Here is a 6,000-nt window from a genome sequence, read left to right as displayed (position 1 = left end):
CATCATGTGTGACCAACTCTTTTTTTCCCCTTTTTTTATATTTTCGGGCCTTTTTGCCTTTTATTGATAGATATACATAGGCCTACATTATGTTGACAGGAAATGGGGAGAGAGATGGGGCGGAGGAAGACACGCAGCAAAGGTCATTGGGATCGGGACTCGAACCCGCGACACGCTGTCGCACTGTCTGGACTCTGGATTACCAGCCTAGGTGCCCAGACTGCTAGGCCAGCCCGGACCGTGACAAACTCTTTAAATTAACTTTTTTCCCCCCATATAAGTAAATACTGCTGAGGTTCCACATTCCACAACATGCCTAATGCATGGCCCAATGCATTACATCAGACTTCAATGTCTTGTTTGAAAATATGGACCTACTCCAGTCTGGATTTGAGTTGTCCAGTTGTGTTAGGAGTTGATTCATGTAAATCACCCACTATGAATTATATATCAGGTCACGTTTAGCCTCGGGAACGCAGGAGTTTTGGTTGACAATTCACTGGGACATTGAAGAGTACAGCTGAATGTAATCAGATTGTTTGGTGTTTCATTTAGGTGTTACTATGTGCCAGCATGGCCAGTTGTAACCTAGTTAATCTCGTGCATCAATCAGTCAACTTTGTGTTTACCTGTTAAAATGATTTTAGTGACTTCTTTAATTTATCTATTTATATTTAATAACTTATTTAATGTCTGTTTTTTTATGTTGAATGTAAATTAGCCAATAATATAGGCTCATTCAATAGAAAAATAAACAATAGTTCATATGAACTATTGTTTATTTTTCTATTGAATCTTTATTTACTCTTTTATTTATTTATGTTGAAACAGTCTAGTAGTCTCTATAAGAGGACATAATGTAATTTGAGAGCATATTGCTCTGTCCAACTGTGGACAAAACCAGAAGCTTACCTCGTGTTGAAGAAGATTGCACTGTACCTAGCTACCAACACCTCTGTCACTGATGTCTGTGTGACAGGGAGGGAGGGGGTGAAGATGTACCAGTACATTTATATTCTGAATCTGAACACTGGAGTGCCCTCTAGTGGACAGATGAGTAGTAGTGAGTATATCAGAATCCCCCACGCTTCCCTGCATGAATACATGTGCAACTGGCGTCTCAGGGGCCACATGCGGCCCTCACTTTTGCGGCCGCAGGTTAATATCTGATATATTATTGATTTCAGCCTTGATATTATTGATTTAATATTTATGTTCATAAAGTTAACATAAATGTGATGAAACATGTGTGCATCTGTATACTGACCTGACAAAGAAAGTATATGCACCCCAGATCGAAAAGTTGTCGTTTATTCAATAGTCATTATTTACCACCTCCTTCCATAAAGTTAACATAAGCATAACTAAATGCATTTGAAATTTGATAAAAATGTTACTTTTCAGGATTCCGATTCAAAAATAGCAGATCGACAAGCTCAAAACATGTCGCACTGCTTTTGAGCTTTTAGATCAGCTATTTTTGCTATTTGTGTGAGACATAGAATGACAAAGTTGGGCATTAATTTACGAAAAAAGTTAAAATACAGAGATAAGAGGTTTCTGCCCGACAGTATATGCAACGTGGCCCCCTGGAAATATAGTGGCCCTCGCCTCTCCACCATCAAAGTTGCTCACCCTGATCTACTGTATGTGCTTCTGCTTCCTATGATGATACTTCCCTCTCATCCATGGTGCTTCCTAAGCCTGGTGACGCAAGGTTAGGTGCTCCCTATATGGTGCTGGGGGTCCGAACCACAATTTGAGAAGCACTGCCATAGAAGACAGAAAATAGAATCTTGATTCTCAGGACTTGTCCCATGCATACTGTACCTAACTAAGTGCACACATAATATCCTGCACAAGAGAGGGACTGAAGATAGGCTATTTGTGACAATTAAATTACTAAATAGTTACAGGATATTATAATGAAATCTGGAAAGAAATTCCTTACCAATACATTTCTTCGCCAATATTTACTTTGTGAGATGTTTTACTAAGTAACACATCTCACAATGATTGAAATTCAGTTTTCCTATAGGGGAATCTGTGACAGCTGCTGAAAGTTGGGATACCATAACCTAACTAGGGTTTTTTTCATTACTCTGAATGCATTGCAAGCATTTGTGCACAAAAAAAAACACTCTTTGGGCTAAAAACGGCCATAGCCACTTTTCTAAATGTCTAAATGTTTTTAGCCAAATGGTGTTTTTCATACAATGCAGACCAGCCTCTCGTCTGTAGCGAAAATAAAAAATAACGTTACTCAGCAATACAAATTGGCGGCACCAATACAAATTGGCGGCACCAATACAAATTGGCGGCTTGTGTTATTAGAAAGCCTACTTTCCTTATACACACACTCTGAGCCCCCCACCACAAGTATAAAATGCATTTTTTGGCCAGAAAGGGATTCTTTTTTCACCGGAAGGAAAAATCTTTATGGGGTTTTCTCTTGGCAATATCGGTAGAGGGTGCAGTGGAGTTAAACTATAAGGTTGTTTTTCTGGAACATGCGAGCACAGGAAGAGAATAGCAGCAAAGCTATAGAGCTAAGTTTGATCACTCATGAAAATTCTGCTGTTCCAAGGACATCCTCCGCCATTTTGGTCAGTGAGATGTTTTTCCTTTTCAGGTTGTTTGTTTATTTTGGAAGTTGAACTTTTTCCACAGGTGCTTCAGTTGTTTGTGACACTTCTCATCAGCTCCCTCTGAACTTTCTGAAGCCTTTTATCTTCTTGTCCTGTTGCTGGACTGACGAGTTCCTTTTGGTCAACAAGCTGGCATGCTGTTGGTTTTCAACTGTCACGTTATTCGGGATATTTTCAGAAACCTTTTTGCCCAAACTTGAAAAACGGCTTAGCCGACAGGGGGAACTATGGTCAACTCAAAAAGACAACTTATTTCGTTCTTTTGTTTGTTTTTACTTGAGATTAGTTGTGGTACAGTACAGGTAAGTACAGTAGGTATTTAGGTATAGGTTGAAAACCTTAAACAGAGAAAAAGACAAAACAAAATGCAAGCTGTCATTAACTATGTAAGGTCAATCAAACAAAAAACAATAAGTGAAATGCACTCATTTCACTTCAATAACCATGGTTACTGATGTAACTGACAGCACTGAATCAATAGTCACTTCAGTAATCCAAATAAACAGGTTGTTTTAACTCAATATCTTCAATTAAAGATCATCAATTCGACTAAGCAACTTAAATATATATGCAACTTAAATCAAACATAATTACAGCAGTTAAATGTGGCCTAGCAGCACAAAAACATAAATAACTAGCATCAAATTTAAGCAATAAAATAAAGTGCAATGCAGAAACACTTAACACACCAGTGGCATTCCCCTTGATGGCTTGACAGGTTTCGGTCTTCCCAGCTCCAATGTTTGGACAGTCTTTTAGTTCTGCTGTTCTCTCCATGCAGTGTTCACCACTGCTGCTGCCTTCATACTAAACAAACACTTCCTGCTTTCTGTGCCTCTCCCCAATCAGTGATTGCCACCAGGTGCTGACTGATCAGTGATTGACAGTGATTCAATTTAGGCCAATTTGGGGTTTTGACAGCACACACATATTGGTGAAGAAATATATTGGTAAGGAATTTATTCCCAGATTGGACATTGTTCTGAACTTCTGATAATATTCCCTTAGAACCGGACAGGACTGGATAGACCACGTACCAGGCATATGCCCGGTGGGCCGACCATGGTGGGCTGGTATGGGCCAAATGTTAAATTGTTGTGTATCATTTGTTATACTGTAAATCTGGTGGTGTTAAGGGCTTGTATTTCAAGTATTTGTATTGGCCTCGACCCGAAAAGTAAGTAGACTATCTGCACGCTGGTTGTGGTGGGCCAGTCATTGGCCAAATTCCGTGAAAATGTCAGGGCAGAATTTTTGTCTCAGTCCAGCCCTGGAACCGGAGACCTATCATGAAATCACAACACATATACAGTATGCCCCACCTGTCTGACTGAGTGACTGTGTGTCTGAGCACTAGCAGTCAGTGGCTAGAAGCCTACACCCTCTATGTGCACCATGGATTCTATACGGTATGCACTGACAAGTGACAAGTCTCTGCAACAGCTTTTTGGTAGCAGCTGCCGCTGGGGTCCTCACTCAAAATCAGAAACCTACTGAAATGCCTCCTCACACACTCTCTTCTCCTCCAGGCTAGCGTGCGTATACAGCTTTATGTCCAAAAACTACATAGGCCTATATGTGTGGTGGGGGTCACAGAGTGTGTCCACTAAGGAAAGTAGGCTTTCTAATTACACAACCCGTCTTTGTATTGGTGATGTGAGTAGGTAAAACGTCTGCATTTCATGCGAGAGCTAGATGCGATCGGTCCCATAGCCTTAATGCAGGGCAGAATTAGCATTAGGGCTATGGACCAGAGCTACAACTGGCTTCCTATTAGAAGTTATTCATGTCAGCTGTTTATAGTAGAAATAGTGAAATCCCAGCTCCAAACACACCATTACCGCCTACCGCCTATTATTTATTCCTACTGGAATATATATTTGACCATTTCACAGTGCAATTCCCATTTCCCAAATCCCAACCTGGTCATTCTATATTGCAGGCCCATTTGTCTGAGTTGCTGTGAAAAAGAGTATATCCTCACCAACACTGTAACACACGCCACGCCACGTACGTCGTACGTTATGAGCTTGTTGCATATTTTTTCAGAATGTTCTTCTATAATGACATATAATAATATAGCTACAGTATTTAATTTTAACTAAAGAAAATCACTTATTGAATGTCATACCGTTTATTAAATTTCAATCACAGCTCTTAAGCAACCATGGGACACAACAATTATAATTTTAATTCTATCTTGCCAGCTGATGTGATTGTACATGTTGTGCTGTGCTGTGCTGTGCTGTGCTGTGCTGTGCTGCGCTATGCCAACAGCATTATTGCACTCAGTCTGTGCTATGCCAACAGCATTATTGCACTCAGTCTGTGCTATGCCAACAGCATTATTGCACTCAGTCTGTGCTATGCCAGCACCATTGTTGCATTCAGTCCCCCTTGGCATTGAACGATCTACAGAGTACAGACCAGACAAATTGGCTTTGAAAATTCCCCTGAGAAGTTTCAAAAGGATCACCTCATATGTACACTCCGACATTTGTACATGTTCGGACGTGTACTAGCCTCTGTGTAGGCTTATATATTTATTTCTGTACATTTTTGTATCTATATAGTAGCCTACTTTGACCACTTTTTCTGTCATTTAAAGTTGTATCACTTTGGAGATTCTTGTACTTTGAGGTTAACTCAGATTATCATGGATAATGATAATCTGTCACGTCTGTTTTTGTAATGTCAGGTATTAGTGGTGCACGATTATGAAATTATGACCGATATCCGATCTCCGATTATTTGCAGGGTCATATCTGCCGATACCGATTGTGACCAATTCCGATATTATGCAGAGGATGGATGACCACTTTTCCAAGTGCCTGTTTTCACAACTGAATGACTACTGAATGAGATGAGTACACAAATGAAATGTAGAAAAATGTAATGTTTATTTTTACTTTTATTTGGCTTTTGTTCTACACTAGAGGTACTATTCACTTTTGATTTATATTGAAGTCACTGATGAATTTTTACATTTCATTTTATTTTTATTTTTGCTTGTGAAAACCGATTAATAAACCCGATACCGATATGGCATTTTTATGGTGATATGGCCAATTCCAATTATGCTACCAATATATCGTGCATCCCTTTCAGGTATTGATGTAGCAATGATGTGTTGTACGTTTATTTTGTTTCTTGGCCAGTTCCCACTTGAAAAAGAGACTCTCTCTGTGTCTTTTTTACTTACTTTTAAATAAAGGTTAAATAAAAATAAAATAAAGTCTGTGGCTCTCTCTCAGACGAGCCCTCCATCGTCGCTTCCAGTCATCCCGGTTCTCCATACATCTGGCCAGCTCGTTGGTGCTTTGCACTCCTGTGTCATGTCGTTCCATCCTGA

The sequence above is a fragment of the Protomyctophum parallelum genome (genome assembly GCF_964188405.1).
Source record: "Protomyctophum parallelum genome assembly, chromosome: 17".
In the NCBI taxonomy this organism is placed as follows: Eukaryota; Metazoa; Chordata; class Actinopteri; order Myctophiformes; family Myctophidae; genus Protomyctophum; species Protomyctophum parallelum.
This window is presented reverse-complemented; position numbering follows the sequence as displayed.